The following is a 25,852-nucleotide window of genomic DNA, read 5'->3' on the forward strand; positions in this document are numbered from 1 at the left end:
TTAGAATCTAACGAAATCGAACGTCGCTATTCCCTATCCATGGTGAGCGTTTCAATAGGCCACAAGAAGCGGTCCCAGCGCCAGCCTTTCGTCGGCTTTGTTGAGACGCCCACACCTCACACGATCCGCTTGGGCGTTGGTCGGTAGGGATGCTTTCGAACTCTGTGCGGAAGTGTTTGCAAAGGAGGCGGTGGTGTGATGAAAAAAAAAAAACGCGCACCATTTGTTGCGCCGCACTGACGCAAAGCGATGCGGACGCGAAACATCTCGCGTTCGAGGTGGGCGGGAGAGTGTAGTGAAAACAGGGCGGAAGAGGTAAGAAAAAAAAGGTTCGCCATGGGCGCGTAGGCGCTGTAGCAGTTTCAAGTGGGGACAGGTTTCTTGGCAACCACCAGCGGCCTGTCACCTTCGAGTCTATCAATCAATGCGCTAACGTATGACTACAGATTACTTTTCATCGCAGCTGCCTCTCTTGGTGACGATCCTCGTGATTTCGGGTTGAAGGCTGCGGCCACCACTCTTCGGCAAAGGTAAGGAAACAGTTGACCAAACTGTAGAAAAGTAGGATGAATTTCTGCGGCTTGTAAAAGTATATCATTGATATTTTTTTAAATAAAAAGTCACTATTGGTAGTATCATTATTATCTCCACTGTTTGTTCTATGACCGAGAGGCTCTTCTATGAGAAAATATTTGAACCCTTTCTTGAGATAAAATGTCCATCACACAGAAGTTTCTGGTAAACAGCTCTGGTGAAGGTAAAAACACTCCAAAGTACAGCAAACCTGACCCTGCGTACTGTGTGGGATTCGTTGATTCCAACAACGATACTGTACCAAGTGTTTTGTTTGTGTCATACCTCTTTTCCGCGGTGCATTAGCTGTCAGGGTCGTATGGAAAGTCATGAAAATGAACTTTAAGTGTGTTCAAACCATAGTCCCACAGTACAATCCACTTATGACACTTTAACATAAATGGAATATTTAATATTAATTTAAATTATTTTTTTACTATTTTACTACTACTAAAATCCCAACCAAACACCCACAACCCACCATGCACCAGACGAAGGACAAAGTGACTTTTTTTTAAATAATCCTTATCAAGTGAGAAAGACTGCTTGGTTAGACCTACTGGCTAGACCGGTCCGCTACGTGTGAAGTGATGGGTTTCGAGGTATTTTTTTTTTGCGTGAAAAACCGGCTCGCAACTGTAGTACACGAAATAATCCCGTTTGTCCATTTCATTCATATGTCTCTGGCAAACGAAAGGGATCCGGTGGAGTTGTACCCAATACTGACAGTGGCGTATATGTATTGACAGGAGGAGCTGCTGGGTTTTTTCTCTATATGCTTTGTCAAGCAAAGTAGGCCGCCATTTGAAAGGCAAAACGAGCAAAAACGAGAGTGTGCTGCGGTGGTTGCTGCGGGGTAGACAGGTACGAGCTGAATGTCAAGTTCATAGTTTTAAATTTTTATAGGCGTCAACACCATTTCATAATTATGTAAAAAAATATTATTTTTCGAAAGTAAAATCAAGTTTTTTGTGAGGAATTATTAAAATAAGATTCATTCTTATACAGAACTCCGACAAATTGGTGGTTTGTAAAACACTTGCAAGTGAGTCTGTTGTACACGCCTTTCTATTTCAAGGTATTTTATTTCTTTAAATAAACGAAATTTATAACTTTTTCATAACATAAATATCAAGAAGAAAGATAGCAAAATAAAAAAAAACAACTCCATGATGTAGGAATGAGAAAATTGACTCACGGGCATGTTGGGGGAACGTTTAGAGTTTGCGCTCGTTAACCGCCTCCTGGTAATTACAACGGACGATTGAAGGTAGTTCCTTCCAGTCGCAAAGCTCACGAAGACAAAGGCGGCGAGCATATGTTTTACCAAACTAATGAATACTTTTAAATTTGCCTCTAGGACTATGTTACCTATGCCTGTGATAGCGGTGCAAAATGCAACGAAGCATCAGCAATGGGGCCCGTTGTATGCACACATCTGGCATGTCGGTGTAATTTGGTGGCACATTTACCTGCACCGTGAGTAAGAGCACCGCGGTAAGAGTATTAAAAAGCCATCCATGGTAGCTAGTCAGCGGAGTGTCATAGCTGCTCTGCTGGAAATCTACATCTCAAGGTTGCAAGTGCAATGTAATTAGCATACCGACCGGACTGTACTTTGTGCCTGATAACGATAATGGTGATCGTTACAACAATTGTTCGTACTAGTCCAAACGCAAGGTTACTGGTCTTTTATCTGCAGAGCATGTAACCGTAACCGGAACGACAATCAGTGGAGTTTGTTGGTGAAAAAGCTACACCATCCAGAAACGGTGCTTTTGTATGTTCACTGGTAAAGATTTTCGGTAAGCTGGTGTGGCTGGTGTCATTGTGCTTGCGATTCGTACATCATAATTTGTACGCTTACCCGCACTAGAGTTACGGAGTTAAGAAGAGTGCCAACGTTGTTTCGTTCACTGCGTGAGATAACGATACATCAAAAGCCGAAACCAACCAACACGGTGCGAATGTGTCATCACCATCATCCAAAGTACCTGGCGCAACACCATCAGCCCAGTGCAATGACGGTTTGCGGAGGTACCGATGCACTCGTTTGTGCTAGCACGTTACCACTAACGTAACCTTTTGCGTGGACACGAAACGAATGGAAAGTCCAATCTACTCATCAAGTGCTGCTGGTGTTTTTTTCTTTGGTTTTGTTTTTGCTTCCAAACGAGATGCCACTCTCGGGCGCATTAAGCAGTACATAATTTATTCCTGGCTTATGAACCGCGACACTCGCTCCTCGGCTTGGCACCTCGGCTTCAACAGCATAACCCAGTGCCCAGCCAGTGCTGGGAACATACTATTTTTGTTGGGATCTTACTCTATTATGACATGGGTAATTCATCTCGTGCATTGCAGATCACTTTTAAAACACCAAAATTTAGCACGCTCTGTAGTTGTTCACACTACGCACGGTTCGTAATAATTTATTGGGAGCACCATGAAAGAATAATTGTTACTACAATAATGAGCTCGTAGTAATTATGCTAAAATTGATATTCTATATCTGAGAGCAGTAAGGTGCATGCATAAGCCCATCACATAATACTCAAATAAATAGTTTAAATTGGAATTTTATCTTTTTTACGAATTTCTTTCCTTTCTCATGCGATGAATGGTCATCGTTTGAAAATAAAATCAAAATAGAAATAATGCAGTAAATGTACCGAAACCATAGTGAACACAACCTGCTCGTAGCATTTAGTTCCCTGACCATTACATCCGTATTATATTTATTCGATATTATTGTAATTTCCTTTTCTTCCAAATGTTTTATTTTAATATCTTACAATACCTTTGGATTCTTATTTCATAAAAAAAAATTTCATCTTTTTAACATTACGATCAACAATGTCACGCCTAACCTTCGATTATCTTGACTAGAACCGTTCCTCTCATTTAGCTCATATGAAAATTTGAACGATTTTATTTGAATGAAAATAACAACAAACGATTAATTTCTTTGGAAAATGGGCTTCTTATTGGCGTACCGACCAAAACGGGCTCAAGTCAGTCCTTGTTACGGGGGTCGGTCATATGAGGTTTGAATTCACAACGGGCATGTTATTAAGTTGCGGGGCAAGTCTTACGCGATGTTGGTACAACACTCCAATGAATGGAATGATGGTCATATTATTTAACATTATTTCCACCGCTTCTGCACGACTATCACATTTGAACGGAAGTGCCAATATAATGCCAAAGAAAGTGATGTAAAGAATCTTCACTTGAATTCATATAGCAATAATAAAATAAACAAAAATACCTGTAACCTGTCGTGTACCTGTATAAGTATGATATAAGGAATTTCAAGTTAAAATCTTCATTTACTTTAAATGATTTTTTTTAAATAATCATTCTCATACACTAATACTCACTACCTAGATACAAAGGCAGCCACAACGTTTCCTGTACGCAAAGGATAGCGCTTTAAACTTTTAAACACTTGTATTATTAATGCAAACCAGTGACGCACACAGAATTGAATCCATCGATTATTCATTTACTATGCGGTACCTACAACCTCATTTGTACCTTTACTTTCACCTCAGTAACGATGGATAGCTTTATTTTAACCTGACCCGTCCCCATGACATCCCGAGACTAAATCGATCAACACATTTCCTAACAATGATGCCTTTCCACTGATTGGAACCAATCGATGTACTACCACAGCACCAGCGTGAGGTGGGAAAGTATGTAAAGTAGGATGTGGCCTACCGATGCGTTAAAGAAGCGCTATGCTTCCAACAAAGCCCGGAAGCTTCCAATGCTTGCTCTGATGCCGTAATTCATCACGAAGGGAAACAATAAATTACTCTATCATTTAACTTTATGGCACCGTTTTTCGATCAGTGAACTGTTTTACTTTTTGTCCAATTCTGGACGTGTTACGCTGGACTCTGCGCGAGGCTTTTAATTCTGATAATGAGTTCGGGCATGTTTTGAACAGGAGTAGTCATTAAACCCCTTAAACAAATTTTAAGCCATTAAAAAAGGTTGATTGTAATATGAATCTTTGACTGAAACTGTTCCCCTACAATAAAAGCTTCGTTTAAATCATATTTATTTCCCAACGTATCTCAAAAAGCTCCTACATCTTCATTGCGTAAATCTATCGACCAATGCGTGAGTGATGAATGTACAGTATGAATAAAAAAACACTCAAAATTTCCAATTTGGTCATGTATATATGGTTTTTATCACCGACTATAATGGGCAGATAACTGATTATAAACGGCGACGTCAAACGGCTTGCATAGATTTACTAGGTTTGCTAATTGGACAGCAATGGACAGGTTCGTGGCATGCGCTGCTATATCTTAATGTCATTATCGATGGATTTTAAAGTAGCGTCAGCCTTGGCTTAGGCTTAAGCTCATTAGGATTCTATTATAATGGAAAGAAATACGAGCTTACATACGAGATCATATCTTTCAAGACGAATACAACCGCTTGAAGGCGTGTGCCAAGTGTTACACCTAAGATACATTTGAATGGCATTTGGTGGTGAATTTAGTGCTGCAACTGATTCGTTCGATGATTGATTATGGTTGAATTTGGTGTTATTTCAATACCGAATAAAGTTACGCTGTACTTTGAAACAACGCAACTATGCTCCCTACCAAGATGGCATCAGTGATGTGGATGTGTTTTTGTGTCGCACTGTGAATTAAACAAGCTTTGTGCAGGTGACCCTCGCATCGACACAGTTTCCTCAATTGCGCAAATATACTTTTCCTGCTGCATTATGGCGTAATAGGGTCATGTATGAACATTTTTCATGCTTTACTTTCATGTGCAGCGTTGCTGCAGTGAGAATAGGGGTAGAGAAAATTCCTCCGCAGAAAGGCAAAACGCTATTGAAAGCGCACATCGTCAGTCGATCTGGCAAAGCCACCCATACCCATACGGCGAATTGAGACCGATCCAAAACCCTGCTGTATGAACTGTTTCTCTTCCGATGTTGGCAACAATGGCTGGTGGTAGCACCGATAGCCGGCGGATTATGTAGAGGGTGGCTATAATAGCCTGGAAGTGAAGAAAATGTGCCTCGGAGCAGATGAATAGTGAGGGGTCTGATTTTATTTCGATACATCGTCACACTTTCCGACGACCTGATTGCGGTAACGAGTGATGTTCACGAAGGTACAGAGATTCCTTACATCGCTTTATCGAAAGCACAATTCCCTTGCACTTTTTGCGCTTGTCGTAAGCTGATAACGATCGCCTACGATGTGGTGAGAAAATGCATCCGCTTTTTTTTGCTTCCCTCTTCAATCGTTGGCGTAGTTAATGCGGTGCGGAATTATTGTTTGTGATGCTTGTTCTCACACTATCGCTTATTTGCGATACTTAAATAGATTATGTTCCCAATGTTGGTTTGACGTTTAATAAGTTGACTCATTTTTACAGACGATCAAGACTTACCATTTATGAAAGCTGTTTATGCTGTCAGATAAACACGCAAATATGATTACTTCTTAACAAATAGAAAGGACTACAGAAATGACAACGAACATGTGTATATTTCGAATGAACTCTTTTAAATGACATTATAAGTTAAATGCAATCGTTTGAGCTAAGAATAATTCTATTCATGCACATGAGCTAAGGAGGAAGTAAATTTAAAACCTCTCCCACCACGTGTTTACGTAGAAACATAACACGCTTATGTCTCATTTCTATCGATTTTCTATGCATAACCTTCCCTTAAAAAAGCGATAATTTATATTGTTTTGTCATTTACTTCCTACCCTTTATTCAAATTAATAGCAATTAAATCGACAGACTGCATTTTGCTCCTATATTAGTGTAAAATAAAATAATTCGCATTGAAACATTGATTTGTACCGACAGCAAACAAGTTAAACTTATGCTTAGAGAGCGAAACTCGTCTACGTTGCAGCTATCGTCACAGAGTCGACATAAAAAAAGAGTACGATAAAACGCAAATAAACTAAGGAAGTCGCCAACCGCTTGCAAAGTTATGCTTCAGTATGCAAAAAGCTGCGGACGGACAATATCCGGCGCAGGGACAAGTCACACACCGTCATCCGTCCACCGGCAAGTCATTGAAAACTTCGCAAACGACTGAGATAGCTAGAGCAATTTGTAATATGATCGATCCGTATACCGATCCGCATAGCGAACGCCGTGGTTCCGCTGAAAGGGTAAGAGAGACATATGTGTGACACCCTCTTGAAGCGAGCACCCTCTGCGGGAGCGTACAGAAAATATTGTTTCGAAAAGTGCCATCGTCATCAAAGAACTGTGTTCTGTTCACTTGGCTGGCACCCAATGCCATGGAATGTGCGATAATGTCGACCCTAGCAATATGAGGAGGTCTGGGTCGAGTTTACATTACAGGCGCAGATCAGCAGAGCCAGAACGATCACAGAACGGAGTTTGTCACGTCAGTTTGCTTTCCGATGTCATGCCGATCGTAAGTGAAGTCGTAAGTGATATCATTTGAAAAGTACGATTTGGCGCAACACTCTCCAACGAGTGTAGTTTTAACTACTTTTGCAAAGCTTTATAATAAGATTGTGTGTTTGTGATCCTATACGGTTGTTGAGGTTTATATTGTCGATCAGTCAACGAAAGGGTAAGTATAATTTTCGCTATTTTCCAGTACAGCTGTGCGTTAGAAACACTTTTGTTATACAACAACACATTCAGAAACATTGACCGTTTTTTACAAAAAAAAAAAGATTTAATGTATTGCAACTGAAAGTGGCTGTTTATTTTCCGAATTCTATTCGAAAATTTATTAAATCGCTTAAACCGACAAATCAATTGAGGCCAAATCAATACTTATTCAATCGGTAAAAATCGGTTAGAAGCACCTCCACGGCGATGGTTCCGTGCTCCGTTCCGTGAATTATTTTTACTTTCGTCAATTTTGCACCGGTGCTTCCACAAGGTGGTTTCCGGCCTTTTGGCCTAAATTTTCTTAACCGCATATCGTGCAAGGCTAGGCACGAAATAGGTCGCTTCCCGCGCGAGGAAATTGCGAAAACGTAAACCTATTTTTCTCGCACGGGGCACAGGAGCCCTTAAGCATCTCCCGTGGTAGCAACCAGCCCGCGCCAGCCCGCGTGTTGTCACCGATGGGTGGCTAAGCAAATTCAACAAATCGCTGTGGGTGACGCCTGGAAGATGGGTATTTTCGCACGAAAGAAACCAATTTTGCATCGTTCCCAAATGGGCTGTTGGAAGTGGCGAGGGAAGTGATTTGGGAAAGAAATTATAACGAAATAGACACGACAAGGTGCGAAGAAGTTTGCTTCTTACTCATTACTCGTGGACAGGGCGAATCCTCGAGCCACAGTGAAGTGGAGTGAAAGCGAAAGCGTAGCAACCACGCCAATTGACACCGCGTTGTCATGAGAGCCGTGTTAAATGAAGTTCACGATTAAGCTAAGCACTTGGTGCGCTTTAATGTCTTCATTGTAACGGAAACGGTGGATAAAGTAGTACAGAGTGGTTACAGTGCCTGGTCAAATGCTGTTTGATCAAATGCTACAAATAATCGATTGCAGAGAGTTAGAAACGGATCAGTTTGTTCACTGTTTAGTATGCTGAATGGCTGTGAAATATTTTGAACACCAACTCTGTACTCGGTTTCGCTGAACAAAAACTTTGCTGGGTGTTTTGACTGTTGTTCTTTATTGATCAACTAGCTTCTCTGCATAATATTCATTTCTACATGAAGTAATAGGAAATGCAACCACCATTTTTCCATCGAAAGGTTTTAATTTCCTATCTAACACCCTTTTCCGCGAGGCTCTATAGATTTTGTTGTTGTTTCGTTTCAATTTACAATACCACAATCAGTGTGCAATCGTCTCGGATCACCACCGTGAACAGTTTGATGAAAGTGTCTTCCGGCATGACCGCAGCTGCGCAGTGACAGCGACGATAAACGTTGAATAATGCACTTCTGAGAGGTTGCTCTAAAGCTTTCACTGCACCCTTCCTGGGAATCTTGGGGGAGGGAGGGGGTATGTGGAAGGATTCGATCGAATAGATGACTTCTGCCATCGCCACCGCACACCGTCAGCTGACCACAAGCGATGGTGTCAGTTCACCGGCGTTCCATGCAAAGATCAGATCATACGACCAACTCGAGACACCACGAACAAACCACGAGCTTTTGACCGGTATGTTACATTGGCGTTTATGTGTTACTTTTACTTAGACACTCAATATTTCACCTATTCTTTGTTCGTCGTTGATAGTTCATGAGGCATAGGTTCGAAGCATTGTCCATCAGCGCCTGTCAGGGCGATCGATGGATAACCATTTCAGTGTGGGTTAGGTCAACGATGAGATAACAGAACTGCAGACTGCTTGCTGATGCAATCGAGGTTCACTTTGTGTACGATGTAGGATGTTGTATTATTTAAAGAAAAATCTTTTACACCAGCAACTGTAAAGTTGAAGATTCCTTTCATTCATTAAGCACCTTATAGTACAAGTGCTCTTCATTGTAGTTTTTCCTTGCAAACTAGAGCAAGCACAAAGAAATCTATGTTAATCTTTTTAAACATACACCGTGTCCAACTATGAAGCATCACTGCCCTAGGCAACATTCTTTCTAGTCACGAACATGATGGCGCTTTTAGAGCAGAAATAAACAGCGATAACCATTGAAGGAATGCGCGAAGATGCTGATCTTGATTTGGAATTTTATCACGTTCTTACTACCAGGCTTCCAGCTAAGCGTATGCCTTTCGTGAAGGAGGAAAGAGTATGAGAGTAGACATGTATAGTCTAGACATAAGAAAAAAAGATTCCGATGAGCGACCAAGAAATAGTGCACACCAAGGGTTAATAACGCATCTATTCAATCCTGATTGCACAACCATTATCAAGTATTTTTCCCAACTTCACACGACCGCCAAACACTTATATTTGGTGTTTTATGAGGAGACACTTTTGCTTTCTTGAGAAACAGAGGTAGAAAGAAAAGTGAAGAACAAATAATGTCCAGAAATCAGCAAGGAACACCAGCTTGTAGAGCGTTCGTGCAAAAGTGCAACGTCTCAATAGATACTCGATGCCAGTCGGTTGCAGAAACGCAAAGCTAACGGGGGAACAAAAACGTTCACACGAGCTCACAGACAGCTCTCCAATGACAAGGTGCACCACATAATGCCCATCATCAGAATTTTGCTATGTGGCAGAGTTTCCTACTCGTTGGTGCGGAAATTCCAAACAAGATATTCTTACCCCGTTCCTTTTTTGCCAACGCCACGATCTCCTCTCCTCCACCCATTTCTATTGGCTGTTTCTCACACCGAACACCGGGGGGAATGTTTATTCAGCAGTAGAAAAAGGAAACCTCCTCAAACACGGCCGCACTGGCTTGACGTACCGATCGGCAGGATTTGCTGATATGACAGAAGCTCCTATCCTAGAGATTGTATTACGGACGATACGAAATCTGAGATAATTCTTGGGAAACAGTGCAACAAAGTGTACTTAATGTTAATGTACATATAACCTAACTTAATGCTACCTTACTTAAACCTTAACCCTTTTTTATCGTAATCATGGGGAAACATTTATGTGATTCTTGTTACCTCTGTCACCGTTCATATTAAATGTATATTAAAATCGTACAATCACTCTTGCTTCAAAGTTTATTGAATCAAATTTAAATTATAAACACTTACTTTTTCTTGGCATCAATGCGCCAAATGATCGCGTACAGGCCCAATTGATTGTAAGATTTGTATGTTGTATGACAATTAAATAGTATCTTCTCGAAAATGTACCGTCTGTCCAGTTTTAGGACAGTTGCGTGCACACGGTCACACACGTTCGTAGGCGTCGATTAGCCCTACTTCAAATAGTAATTCACCGTGAAGAAATGTAAATTGACATCGGCGCTTGAAGGCTTCAAGCTTTGCTTGAAAACTTGTGCCTAACGTGTAGCGCCACTCACGCAGCGGCCAACCTACCAGGTTACAAAACATGTCCCCTCTGCGGCGATTGAGATTCTGGCGGTGATTTTGAACCTTCGTAATTGGATGGTGGTAGCCCCTTCTTTCACAGATTGGCTGGGTTCCCAACACGTAACCTGACGGTATCAAGCGCCACCACATTCAAGCGGCTTTTCGTGCATCGTGCAGTAAGACGCTAAATAATCATTTAAATATCGGCACAAAGTGACCGGAGGGTTCGGTCCGCAGGCTCTGGTGGCAGGCTTTCGAGGAAATGGTAAACCAGACGTCCTTGCGCAGAGCACATGATCGTTTGTAGCAATCCTTCTCCAAATCGCGCCCCGAGGCGATCTGTTTGTAGATGATCGCAGGTCTTTTTTTTTGTAAACTGATGGTACCGACGGTGAGCCTTTTTGAAGTAACAAAAAAATCTGAAGGAGCTTTATCACCCGATTATCGTTGGGGTCCTATGTTGGGATCGTGGGTTAAAATCGTCATTATGGAAAGAACCCACCAAATTGTGAGTATTGATGGTTCCATCCGGTCCCAAAAATTCAAACTTTTTAAAGATCAAACCACAACCATCGATTGGAACCGGTAATGTTGTTGTTTTTTTTCTTTTCTCACTCCCATACGAAAACCTCCTTCACCCAAGTATACCTCCGATCATTCACAGACAGCAGTGGAAGAAGGTGGCACAAACCTCACGCTGGCAATGGTTGGGGTGGTAAGGTGGGTGAGAAACACAACAAAACATTCCGATTACTATCGCAACAACGTTTAGTGAGCTCCCCAAATGTTGCCGTGGCCACCAAACACTTACCTTGGCTGCTCTACTGTTGATTGTAAGTTGGCAGCTTCTCCTACAATTGGAGCATTGAGAGTAGCGTTAGGGCAGCACACACTAGCAGCTGGTGCAATTAAATCGTTGTTATTTAAAAGCCTCAGCTATTCGGAAACTATTGCTATTGCTAGTGGCCATGTTTCCTCACTGAAATGGGTTTTTTTTAGATCGATTATTGATTGAATTTTCTCACGTGTTTCCACATGCTAAGAAGTGTTGAAAAACACCGCAAGATGTAGGAAACACATCACGTTTCTAAAAAAAAAAAACAGGGTGGTTTCGTTGAATGGTAAGGGTTAGACTAACGGTTTGGGTGGAAATCGGTGTGTTAAAACTAGCATCTAACATTTTTAAGAGAGGCGAAATTTACTTATTCTGCTGGAGTAATGCAAACTGCTAATGGGTTTACTGTTATGCAAAATGTTTAACATTACATTAAATATGTGGCAAAGGACTGATTACTATGTGGTAAAGGACTGATTGACGAAATATATTTTTCACTCACACATACATCGTACGAGAAAAAATATATAAGAAAAAGTCTACTTTTAATACCAATCCACGCCTGGGTCATTAGCAGAGAGCGTTTAATAACACTGCATTACTTCTTCATCGTCGTGCCAAATTGACCACGATTTTGTACAACCATTTATTTTTGCCTGGAGTCAACGGTCCCAAAACGATGGGCAAGTTGGACGTAATGCATCTTGACACCTTGCCACTAACAACTCTACCCGATATGGATTAGCGATCACCCCGCATTTGGGGTGGGGATTACTGCACGACTCCACCGTCAATCGTCAACCGTGCGCTAGCTCAGCCAACCGTTTGGCTAGCAAAACTAGTTCCCTCGCACACTAGTGACACTAATGATTTTTGCTTCCAAACATTCGGCATCTTCGGGGGGCCGTTTACTGAAGTCGATGTACCGTGCCAAAAGCTACCGCTGATGCTGTGTTGTTAGCAACCGGTTGGTTGGACATTGAATGAAGATCGTCAGATAGCTTGGTACTAATAGTGATCGCTTAGCGTCTAACTGACGGTGCACATTGGACGACTATTAAGTCGAGCAAATAAACAGGTTGAATGTTGGCGTTGTTGTAAACAGTTTTGTTCGCCATTGAGAGTGAATCTTGCGCTTTGCATGATGGGAATCTACCTGGTAAACATTACGGAAAACATTGTTGTTAAGAATCAAGGCAAGTAGTAAGATTGGCGATAGATTGACGTTTATTAGGAGAATGAAAAATAATACATCTGCAAGGGTTTATTCAAGAAAATATGAAGAAAACATTTTTGCTTGATGTGGGAGAACCAAGCAGGTCTGTAAGTAAAGTATAACACAGATTTTTTGTTCTTATTTGGTGTACGCTATTCACAGTAAGATGAAATATTTCAAAATACGTTCACTTGGTCATATCCTGATTGTCCGGTTTTATCCAACACCCTCAACGTCTAAAGCAACAGCGCCTGATCGATGACAGTAATTATCCATAAAGCACTGGGAGCTAGAGCACCAGACCCGCGAAGGATGACATTGGATCGTACAGCATGAAAAAGACATGAACATGTTTGGTGCGCATACATCAGATCCCTGCAAACGTTCCGCTCCCGGTTCTGCATTACCAGGACTCAACTAGTCCAATCAAGCAGCGAAACCAGTGCCAACGTTTGAGCGCCAATCTGGAAGATTTTAGCCATCTACCTAGCTCGCGAACTATCACCGATCACCGGTGCTTGACCAAACTTCGATCGTACTGTGCGGTACGCTCGCTGGTTGGTAGATTTATTGGAGCAACAGCAATGGTATGTACCAGCTATATTTTCAGGTCCGCTGAAACGCAACATGGTTTGCAATTTAGCTCGATGACGAGGTTCGTAACGTCGCTGTGTTGACTAGACCCGCGTGCCTCCTCCCCACCACCTTCACCCTATGACAGGCGGGTGACGGGCGACAAAATGCAAAACCGCACGTGTTACTGGATCGAGTCGTCCACCGAAAAAGGGCCGCCAGTAAAGGGGACTCCCAGCAAAGCGAGGCAGCTTTTGCCGCGAGTAGATTACGGTTACGGTGAAACCCTCGCTTGCGGGTTGCGCTCTGTTGCGAACTCCGGTAAGCAATGGAATGCATCTCTCCGTACTGAACGAGGCGAGCGTGTGAAGGGAGAATTTAGCTGATTTGATTCCTTTTTCGATGAAAACGGTGTTTGGCAATGGTGAATTAATCTATTATGGGATGAATGTACATCTCGGTCGGGCTTACATGAATTATTTTAAGCTATCTTTACCTGAGACTCAAAAATATCGATTGAAGACGATATACTGAATTTATGAAACAGCCACAAAAGGACGTTGGACCTTAATATATTAATTTTATGTAAAAACATTTATTTTTAGTATGCCGCATTATACAAGTATGAATAATATTCGAAGGTTTCGAGCTTTAATTCTGCTGGATTTAAAGTATTGCGTAAGCCAATACAAGCGCCTCGACCGGTTTCGATGTCCTCGTAGAACGTCCAGCCATACAGTGTAAGTGACTAGTTACGGACAGTACAGTGGCCACGGGGGTACGCCGCTACGTTGCTTTCACTTGGTACGCTCGTATAGTATAGAGCTAAAAGTAAACATAGATCCATGTGATGTGACGTAGTGGTACCCTCCCGTGTCTATCACAACATGCCCGTTGAAGATTCCCGTTCGATCGTACACCTCACGATCGGTATCCCAGCAGTCGACGACAAGACGAGGGTCGGTTCACATAAGCCATGATTCTAGCCAGCAAGAAACCAAAGAGTTGCCTGACATCCGTGCCTGTGTGCATTTAAAGTGTGTATGTTCATTGAACCACATGGCGAAACGGTTGAATGTCCGCCCGTTCGCTCGGGTCCGAGAACGTGTACCGCCCGTTTGGAGCTGCATATTTCTCCCGTCCATCCGGTTTCAGCCGGAGTAACAACCGTTCGTGAAGTTCACGCTAGAATAGCAACTTCTCTACGTCCAGCCGAGGGCTGCCCGGAGGAGAAAGATCACCGATTCGATGGTCCCGTTAGGCCGTTTGTTGGCCGATGAAGTGCCCACGAGATCGCGCACGCCACATCATCACAGACAGGCGTTGGGATCGACGGAAAGAGCCCCAATCGACCAAGGTCGGCTCGGAACAGCTGGCAGCTGAGGCAGCTGGTTTCTAGTGGAGCTGTCCGCAACAAACGGTAAGGTGATAATTTTTCCACCACAGCATCAACCCCCAACCGCTTCACTTATATGCCTAATCCCTAACCATGCTATCCATGCTATTCCAGATACTTCTCGTCGGCGGGCACTGTTTTGCGTTGTTAGTCCGAGCAACCGGGAAAGGGGATGAAAAAAAAAACGATAGCACATCAAATTCTGCTCTTCCCTTTTGAGTTGCAGCACCCGATAACCCGAAGGAATGACCCCTACAACGAGCGGCTCGGGAAGACCGCTACGATGTATTAGCGCTAGACAGTACCGGTTGATCATCATGTAAATGAGTTTAATAAGATATGATTGATCATCGGTAAGCTAAGTTACATGGATCAGTTTAAGTCAAGCTGATGCACTTAGAGTGTAGATCCTTTTGTTTTCAATTTGTTGCCAATTATCTTACTTTTACGATGAACGATCGATTGTACTGATCGTTTAAAGTTGTAAAATCTTGCCTATATTCCCACATCAGCATAAGTATTGCTTACGTATGCAGAAATGTTTGGAAACGATTGTCGTTTTTCTTTTTCATATCCAATAATTTTACAAGTATTATAAGGAAGAACTAGTTAAGAAATCGGTAAAAAAACTATTACTTCAATAAGCACGATATATCGCCGATATATTTCCTCTATATGCGTAATATATACAGTGCAATTACAATACAATCCTCAAGATTGTACGTAGCACAATCAATTTGTCTCGGTACGAAATTTCGCCTTTTTGTTGTGGACAATTTGTCGAAGCAGCGCGTAGCCGCATAAATTTCTGCAATCAAATTTGTCTTCCCAATGGTCATCCAGCCGTATTGTCAAGAGCCGATGCAGGAGAAGGACGTTGAGTTTTTTATGACATAAGAAATACGTCAAGAGAAGAAGTCTAGAACCTGGTAGAATTGAGCATTAATATTAATTTCTGATTTACATTTCGTACGCGTTCGTTTCTTCGTGTGTTCTGCAAGGTTGTTTCGACCGACCCGAACTAGGCGGCTAGGCAAAGGATGTACATCATACATGATGCGTTGTTTTGGGTACGAGTTATATGGATCCATCCAGGACCTTTCCATACGCCCGAACGGTTCGAATCATTTTGAACTATCTTGTTCATGTTCTTCAAGATAAGTTTCCAGTTGCAGTCAGTTACAAATTGGACTGGACTGGTATGAATTGTTTTACTTTAATGCATTGTTGTCCCTGTTCTTTTGTGGTTATATGGTCTCGTTCGTACAATTATAATTGCATTACGTACCCTGCCTTGGAAACTGATTTCCAGGCATCTGGCATCGCAAGACCATATCGGGAAGAATTGTGTTCGGGGTTAATGTTAGTTTTCATCCTGTTTTAATGCTAGTTTAGTGTTGAATTAAAGGGTTAAAGCTAAAAACCTGTTCGTGCCAAAGTGTGTTGATAACTTTCTATATTTCTAGGATTCAAATTCATTGCATGATCTTATGTTTAAACTCAATATTTTTCTCTTCTACATAGTCATATGAATGTCATAATACGCACAAATCGAAACATAATTTTGCAAAAAAGCCTCAATACCAGTAAAAATATTACTAATGAGAGTGTATAAATTTAACATAAAAACGATTTATGGAACTGCTAGCCAAAATTAAAGATTATTAAAAGTCATATATCACATAGGAGTAAAAAGTAGATAGTAAGTAAAAAAAGTTTAAAAGTAGCTCTCTTTACACGTCCAATGTAAAATAACTTGTATTAATTGTTCATACATTACGGGAGTAAATGTAATATTGACAATTAAAGATCTTTTAGAAATCTTATACGAAATTTTATCATTGTTTTGGAATTTAGTAATTGCTGTAAATACACGTGTAATTTCTAGTAGCCGTGTTACTGTTACAGCTTATGCAAAGTATATACTAATGGTTTGGCAAACTTATGAGGCCTAACTAAATGCCATTTGAAACTTAAACAGAGCTTGGCAAGAATAATTATATTTTAGAATCTTATTTTTTTATCCACATATTTACCCTTTCATTGTTGATTACAGTCTCAAGGGGAGTTGGCCAGAGCACAGAAAAACACAACTGCACGGTAAATCGTGTTTGTCAGGCTTTGTAAAAAACGCTTTAAATTATTGTCTCCCCACAGGAGGTCTAGCCACGAACTCTTACACACTCGTGATTCGGACGGACGGCATATCCAAAGGTAGTGCAGAAACGTTGAACGTTGATTCCGTGTCCGCCTTCTCGATACGCCGCATCCTCAGGATGGAAAAGGTTGTCTGTAAAATGTAACGTACAGCTTAATTTCCCTGAAGCACGAAATTTTCCTTGAAGCGTTGTTTGAGTATTGCTGTTTCGTTTGCCAACTGGAGTCCAAAAACGATAACTTTAATATTGTATCTTCGCTTAGCCTCGCATCGTTTTGACAGTTTCCTGGCGGTGCAGCCATCACTCGTATTCTGATTCGTAATATCGCTGAAACCATCCAAATACTGACCTCCCGTGGTGAAGCATGAATGATTTCTGGGGATATAGCATAACATTCTTGATGCAAATGCATTATTTGTTAGGGACTGTTTGAGGTCTTTCGTTGGGGCTTTTTCTAGAAAAATAAACAAACCTTAATTGCATTTTTACATACGACATGCCCTTGATCTTTCTGGAACTAGCGTGTAAAAACGCATTGTCTTTTGCGTTGTTTTGTCGCATAATGAGAGCATCTGGTAAAATATATCAACAGTAAAAGCAATTGCTCAAAGTATTTCGGTTGCACCACTGCCATTCAAACATCCATAATGTAAACGGCAGTAAGAAAATTGGAATAAAAGCTATCGATTTCATTCATAACACAAAACCGTTTCAGATGAACCCGAATCAGCTTACAGAAAGGAGAAATTTCAAGGTTACCTCAGTTTGCTTGCGGTATGTGGGAGGATGCCGTTTGCATTGGTGTATGTGTAGCTTTTCAGCCACTGCTCGGTAAAATGTTTGTTCGATGATGAAATTCGTGAAATTCACTCTTTTGTTATTGTTACGTGTTCCAGGAAAGAAATCGGATAATGTGCCAAGAGTCTATATCCATCCGTAAAGAATGGTACGGTGAGACAGAAACAATCTTGCGAGAGGAAGTAACGTTTTGACCGCACATTGATAAATTCACGTAGCATCTTTAAATTTATCTCAAGTGTCAAATTCATGGCTAATAAAGGAAATCAGCCGCTGATGGAGTGCTTATGCTTTTAAAATAAGAAAACAATTGTTCACCTTTTAACTAATAACCAAATTAGTAAATAAAATGAATAACTTTTAAATTGTGTTGAATTTAAGCTTAATAAATACCTCATTGAAATGATATTATCAGGTACACGTATACTATTTTCGAATTTTTAACATTATCACTTAATCCTTCTCATCCCATCTTCGTGGTCCATCGTTCAAGAATGCCCTGTAGTTTTATTAAACAATTTAATTTAAGAATTTATATTTATGTACTAAAAATACTCATTTAAATAATTTTGTGTCGATATCATTATTTTTGGTCGCAATGAAATTTTATTAACGAAAATATGAATCAAATAATCATTTTTAAAAAGGGAAAAGTAAATCCAAATGTACAACAAGAGTAAATAAAATTTAAAATAAGCAAAGAATTATTTTTTTTACGATTTAATTTTTTTGTTGACCATTTATTCCATAGCTTATAAAAAAACGAATTTCTTATAAGTTTACTCTAGCCACTTGGTACTGCGGCTCATGAGCAAGTATCATAGTTAGGTTATAATTGAGTAAAGTTAAGTTACGAGAGATAAAAAGAAAGAGAGAGAGATAGAGAGAGAGAGAGAGAGAGAGAGAGAGAGAGAGAGAGATAGACAAAGCAGGTAGCTCAATATAAACAACTCGTATCGAGAATTCAAGAGCGAAAATATTCCATGAAGAACGTAAGAAAGGGACCGTTTATGAAGTTAATCGACTGTTCATGGTGTCTGTCGGCGTGAGCGAGAAGAAAAAACTTGAAAAACAGGTTTGAAGGCGTTTTTGCACTGTTGAAGTCAACCCTGGAGAGTCTTTAGAGTGCGATAGGTTGCATTTTCTCTCGCAGATGGCTCTCATTTCTCAGTTTTTGCAAAGGCAAGCAGTTTTGTTGAGCTAGCATTAATTTTTCCTTGCCGTTGTTTCGTGAGCTATTTCTTGATTTTTCAGAAAATAGAAATACGTAGATCAATTTAGTAGACTCCTTCTTCATTCACATTCCGTTGCTGCACTATGGCTATATTCTGTTTAATGTGGTTTCATTCACCTGTGTCCGCATTGGTCCCACTGTTTGAGAGCAGCGGACACCGTTCGCTCACGCAGTAAGCAAAGCAACGGAGCGAGAAAGAGCGAGAGGGAATGTCATTTTACAGGTTCGAAAGCTGACTAAGAGAGGAAAAAAATCAGTTCTCTCAGCGAGTTTGAACGGTAAGGATTGTGGGTGCACGTCGGTCGCTTTTCGTTCCGCAGATAGCCACACCGTAGCAGAAGCAATAGCAAATGGATTGTGAGTTTTAATAGGTTGGCTCAACTCGATAAGCATTCTAATCGCCTGGTATTTTGCAATACCTGTACGGTTTTTGTGAAATGAGTGCGTTTATTCGAAGCTCAGTGTAAATGGCGATTGAAAAGCTCCAGACGGATAAACAACAAAACAAATTCAACACAGCAACAAGAAGGCCCTGAGCATCTGTCAATCATTTTCGTCCTCCAAAAATTAGGTGCGTGTGAACAGCCAAACATTGTTCGACGGTGTGTCGATGTGTTGTTGTTATTGTTATTGGTACTTTTGGAATTCGTGTTGGGTACGCGGCATTTCGGATTCTGCGCGACCCGCAGGCTAATGTGTATGTGTGTGTGTGTGTTTATGTGCGCGCAGGTATCGCCTGCGGGAGATGGTAGATGGGTGAGCGAGTGAGAAAAAGGGAAATGCCAGCACAGTCAAGTTGACCATAACCGCCGGTGCACCGACATCAGAAATAGCGGCCCCCAGCATCAGTAAGATGATAATAAACAGAAAAAAAGTAGTATCGTCTAAAGGATTTTTGATGAGCGTGCGTACCAGTATATTTGGATGCGTGTATGTGTGTGTGTAGATATGAGTGTGTATGTGCGTTTGTGTAGTGCTAGGGTGGCTGCGTGAAAATGCAGACTTGGTGTAATTTTATTGTGCAGAATCCGGGTGGGTTTTGCTTGCCACTGTTCATGTGCAAACTGGCTGGCGTGGGGCTTGCAAAAAATAGAATAATATACGCGCAGTATGTGCGCTGCGTACATGTGTATTTATTTACCGGGCACCCGGATCACTTCTCACTTATCGGCGGTGATAGTGTGTGTCGTGTTCTATCTATGTGAGTGGTGAAGTAGGTACTTGGTGTCGACGAAGCCTCGATGCAAATGAAGTTGGCGAGGGTACAGGGCGCAGAAGGGTCCGCAAATGGGGTGTAAAATAAAGTCAAATAAAACGATTCGCTGTTAGCCTTGCAGCCGCCGTACCGGATGGTAATCTGTGACAATGAATTTGCCAGCAGCAGCAGCAGCAGGAGAATTGATTTTCGCTTTCAAATCTATATTCTTTTCTCATCACTGTCGTTCATCGTAAAAGAATAGATATTTATCAATACAGTAAAAAATCATGAAGGTTTCATAATGCTTATTAATGCGCCCGCGCCAAGCTGGCACCTGGTTATGGGGTTTTGGCAAAGCATAATACACAACAAATACAGATGCCTGTAATTATGAGGCTATGGAGTACTGAAAATTGTGCTGAAATAAGTAAAGTGAAAAAAATCACCTGCTAACAGGACGTTTAGTGAATATTTACTCCAATCCTGTCCTGTTTAGCTTAGTGTAATTGCGTGTATGTGTGAGTATGTGCTTTTCCACTACTAATGCACAGTTGTTTGGTGGCTTGTTTCTTCTAGCGATTCGTGAAGCGTGTATGTGTGTGTTTTAATGGTCATAGTAGTGTGCGTTTTGTCATGGTGTGTTTTGCAGAAGTGTTCTAGAAATTGGTTGGGAGAAGTATTCAAACGGCAAAAGTGATTTTTGGTAAACTTAGCCCAAAGTCTACGGTGTGTGAAGTCAGCACTGATTAAAGGATACAAACACACGATCAGTGCTGTTAAAAGGTAACCACTATTGAATCAACTTTACTGCTCGTCCTTGTGGAAGAAGAATTCAACTAAAAAAACGTAGAGTTCAGTTAAAGGACAAATATTCATTCATGGATGATCAGCAATAGGTGAGTATAATTTAAGTAGATCTGTTTTGGTTCAATAACGTAATTCACTGAGTTTTTATCCAAGGTATTTGATAATTATTATGATAATATCAACAAATCGGTTCTGCCGAATTTTGTAGAATGACAATCGATCTTTTTCTTTTTGCAAGGGGTTGTCCATCCACGGTTTAATTATTTCCGCCTGAGTTCAATCAACCGATGCGCAGAGATCGGAAAATAATTCTGTTGCAAGAATTTTCCCATGACGTTCATGCAGTGTGTGTGTGTGTAATGCGCCATGTTTAACCTATCGCGGAAACAAAAACAAAACATCATGTTACTTACTGTCGGCATGTAGCATACAAACACACCAAATGCCCATCAAAGCGTGATGATCCGCTCGAATAAACGCAAGTCAATGTCAAGAACGAGGAAGCTTGATTTGATCGAGACGGGTTTAATTAAAGCACATGTGCGCAGCATTATTTTTTTTTGCTGTGTTACGGTCACTTTACAGATTGTGTAATTATTCCCTTACACCATAACTATTCTATCCATAATTTTGTTGAGAATATTCTGGTCATAATTGTGTATAGCGACATTCCTCTAATGGTGTATGGTTGTTATCTTTATACAGCTCACCTGCTCAATACCTGGCACCTGTACCGACCTTCAAGTGGGGGTGCTTCGATAACACATTTCTACTCCCTTATCACCTATAAGAACGATCGCGACGGACTGGCTTCAGCGAAGATTCGGCAAGACCTCCTAGAGACTGTTAGTAAAACAGCAGTGTGTTCTTGTTTTCTTCTTGCAATGCCCTCGTGTGTTTATATTGGGCCCCAAATGCAAAGAAATGGGTCGGAAAACAAATGAACTAAGATACACACACACACACATACACATTGCCGGCTTGGTTAAACATTTACCCAGCAATGTATGCTGTTTGCGTATGAATTCGTGTACCGCGATGATGTCATCTTACACTAAGACTGTAGAGAAAATTGTCGTTTTGCGTAGTAGTTTGACTTCTCTGAAGAAAAAAAAAACGAAATAATTTTACCAAGAAAAATGTGAAAATGCTTTACATTTTGACATTGTTATACGCTAATCTCGATATGCTAAACGAATACTAGGGACGTTAAGATGTGAAATTATTCTAATCCGACGTGTATTATATTCCATCATTTGATCAGCTGAAAATGGGTAAGTTATAGCGGAATTGAGTTTGTTTTTGTTATACATTGAGCAAATGTTCACGTTGATGTGTCATACAGCAACCCTGTGGATACACCTTACCTGTATCTATCAAACAAGATATGACCCCCACAGTAACATCCAGAATAACATAACTTCATTGGTTATTGTAGATTGTAAATAAATGGCTATATTTCCATGGAAACGGTATGACAAAGGTGAGGCACAGTCTCTGCTAATGGCCAAACAACCCGTCTTCCAGTTATATCAATGTCGTAGGTGTTGGCGTGACATATCAGCCATTATTATGTAATTTCTTCCAGACCTCGTCCATGATATGGCCCGACATATTTTGCAATACAAAATCACTCACCTACTCCACATTGATTTGAGTCAATTGCTGTCGTAGATTCTTTTCCGATGATGTGTTTGCTAGTAGTTATCTTGCCTGTGAAGGTGTACTTTTTGTCTTTGTTTTTTGAGTTGAGATAAGCTTACTTTATTGCTTGCTTTTATTGATCTTTTCGACTGCAAAGATTCAATTGATTGAAATTTTTATCATTTTTCGTTGCTATTGTGTTCAGGAAGTAGTTGAATTTTGTACGTGAATACGTGGCGAATGGAATGCGTAGGTACAAATGGTACAAATTCTACCATTGAGCGAATATTGTTTGTAATGTGTTGAATGTAGGAAATGTTAAATGTATGAAATGGGGACTATGCCAAAAATATTTTAATATATAATATATTCATGTAACGCTACAATAGAGATGCAGCATTTTTATACGGGTTAGAATGTATCGTTTCCTATGTATATTTTCTTTTTCATTGTGACAAATATGCCAAAGGTTCTTTATGTGCATATTTTTCACAAAAGTCTGTTTGAACGATGTATACATTGAAACGCATCAACCCATTTGGTGAGCGAAATGTTAATTCATGTATGTGTTTATCGGCTTCTACTAGCAATACTACTGGAGTATGTATTAAAAACACACTATACCATAAAGCTCAAATATATATTTTTATAATCAAACTAGTAAAACTTTAAAACACGTTTTAAAAACTTAGAACTAAACTAAAAAGGAATTCCGTAATGTAAGTGAGTTAAGCTTCATTTTTTCTTTTCTTTTGAATGTTATGTAGGTTTTCCATAAAAAAAAATTTCCTACTCTAATTTTAAACCCCGTAATGGATAATCTTGTATGTTGCAGTCAGTAATTATAAACTAAACAGCTAAATCTAAATAGTTTCTATTAGCGAAGAAAAGTGAAATTATTAACCCACTGTTTCAATTCCAATCATCTCTGTATGACACGAATACTTATCTCAGAAATACATTACTACTACTACTACTACTACTACCGCATTAACTATGTTTCATATTCTTTTACAAGTATTAAAAAATGTAGCTGTTACTCTTAACTTACTTTGTTTTAGAATTCTGATCCCACAAAATAAAATCATAAAAGATGGCTATGGAAATTTTGAAATAAGCAATTTTCTTTATGATTTATGATTAAGAATGTTACTTATGTTGCAGTAACATGTTTATAGATGAATCCCCTTTTAAAAGGTTGATAACTTGATGGTGTTTGTTGTATCACGAACAGTAAACAATACTTACACAAACGCAAGTTTCCGGGCAATAGCATAAAGAGGATCCGCACCACAAATGGGCGTTTGCGTTTAATACTACGTACATGTCATCACACGAAAACAACGCTCCAAAAAGGATGGATTGTAGACGTGCGGGTTTGTTAGACACCAAACACGAGTCGATAAGGATGCGTCTGCGCTTTAATAAACGCATCCCAGCTCGGTCGCTTGTCGGTATTCGTGTATGTGTATGTATGTGTACGAACTGAATGTTTTCAGGGTTTGTACAAAGGATAGTGAGCGTAACTATGTACAATTTGCTGGGGGTCGTTCATCAAGAGCACAAAAAAAAAAAACAGAGAGGGGTGTTGATTGCATTTTGCTTTTTGCCTGTGAAATATATTTGAAAGGTTCAAAATATCTAACACAATTTGCCGTGAGAAATCAATTACGTTTCCTTATTAACTTTCTATGACTTGATCAAAGTGTTATGTGTGCTAAACTAGATTTAAGTTAATAATTATTATAATTTTTTTAATAAACATTTTAATCTAATATGTGCAGTACACCATGCTCAATGTTCAAATTGTGTGTGCGTGTGGTGTTTATCATGCAGACTCTACCAATGTTTGCGTGTGCAACTTTTCATTTCATCGACATGGCTAAAGCTTGCGAAGAATGAAAATGAAGAAGATTGTTATCACAGTACATATCACAACGAAATTTTGTTTTGATAATTGCTTGTACAATTTCTTGCTTGTTTTTGATTGAAAATACTGTAACATACCATAAGGTAATGTAGTGCAATAATGATAATTTACTAATATTTCTTTGTGTTTCTTCTTTTATCGCAATAGATGTAAAATAACTTTATTTACGTTAATTTGTTCAATGCCATCATGAAGCAAATTAACCGGCATAAATAAATAGAAACCGCGCAGTGCAAAGTTCTAACACGCAGAAATACTGTTCATTGACCTTTCGTACACTACCTGGGGGATTTGTTCCTCAAAACCCATAATCATCCACCACGAAGGGATGTGTAAAGTTCTTTCAATCGAGAAGCAGAAAAAATGGAAACGGTTGTTGATACTCTCTGATGTTGAACTTTCTTAGGCGGTGTTAATGCTCTTGCTAGCATATTTAGTTCTCTTTTGTGATAGCTGAAACACTATGTATCTAGTTTGATTGATAAAATTTAAAAGTTTTAAAATGTTAACACTCTAGTACTAGATAAAGGACTCATATTCAGTTTAATATGCAATACATTACTGGTACACGTTGTATTTTTATTTTGCATTTATTGAGCAATTCGTCCAATCATTATATTTAATCCGTCCATTTTTAATGTTATGAGTCCCCTGTGTAACACATGATTTCGTTCAATCTAGTCAACTATTTACATCCTGCTTGTTTATGACACATTTTGCAGTACAGTATGGCGGTTGTACGTTACAGTGTGGCGGTGACGGACGTTAGGGTGGTTTTGCCAATGTGGTAGAATATGGAGGAAGTTGTGAGAATTAAATAGTTATTCTTTTTGTTGCTTTCGCACAGTGTGTTAGTTTGGGAAAAAGTTTCCATGGTTTTACCTTATTATGATTTCTAGTATCAGCGCCACATTGAAAGTATAACACAGCTTAAATAATATATTATCCATAACAAATTGAGTATGAGACCTATGAGTATCGTGAAAGTAATTTAGTATTTATACCATATGTCGAATTTACTTTAATTGGTTACATATTATATATGCTTTATCGTTGTTAGCTTATTGTTTTAAACATTATACTTCAAAATAGATGCTAAAACTAATGTTTTGATTAGCCAATCACGAAAATGATGCGCTTCATTTCATTTTTTCATTATTTTTTAAATAGTTTACGTAATGCTTCTGCAAGATCTCATTACCTTGGAGGAAACGGTTTGATTTACCGTAATATAATAGATGCCTTGCTACTACCGCCGTTAAATCCCGTAGTGCGACCCAACTTTAAGTTTTCTGGCGAAAAAACCAAAATCATACATTTAGAGTGGTGAGAGGCACAGCCGCGCGAGGCACTTTGGAAAGTCGGACATTCCATTGGCAGGCGTTTAATACCTTTCTCTGTTGTTTCGATCATGCCTCGCTTGGTGTGAGCATTTTTTGAGAGCATTAGTGTTGCAACTGTAAGAAGAGCTAAAGACTAAAGATTATGTGTATCCGCCGACAAAGTGAACAGCCTCGC

General features: G+C 39.9%; 1 protein-coding gene across 14 annotated transcripts in view; it reads left to right on the plus strand.

Annotated features, from left to right (window-relative positions):
• Positions 1 to 18,939: 18,939 nt before the first annotated feature.
• LOC1272635 (uncharacterized) overlaps positions 18,940 to 25,852 on the plus strand; it is a 43,670-nt gene continuing 36,757 nt past the window's right edge. For 7 of the 14 annotated variants that reach the window (XM_061660269.1, XM_061660277.1, XM_061660278.1 and 4 more), the window contains exons 1-2: positions 18,995 to 19,112; positions 20,530 to 20,849. The gene's annotated coding sequence lies outside the window, so the exon portion shown is untranslated. The other 7 variants (XM_061660271.1, XM_061660281.1, XM_061660275.1 and 4 more) reach the window with 7 other exon arrangements.

The sequence above is a fragment of the Anopheles gambiae genome, chromosome 3 (genome assembly GCF_943734735.2).
Source record: "Anopheles gambiae chromosome 3, idAnoGambNW_F1_1, whole genome shotgun sequence".
NCBI classification, from domain to species: Eukaryota; Metazoa; Arthropoda; class Insecta; order Diptera; family Culicidae; genus Anopheles; species Anopheles gambiae.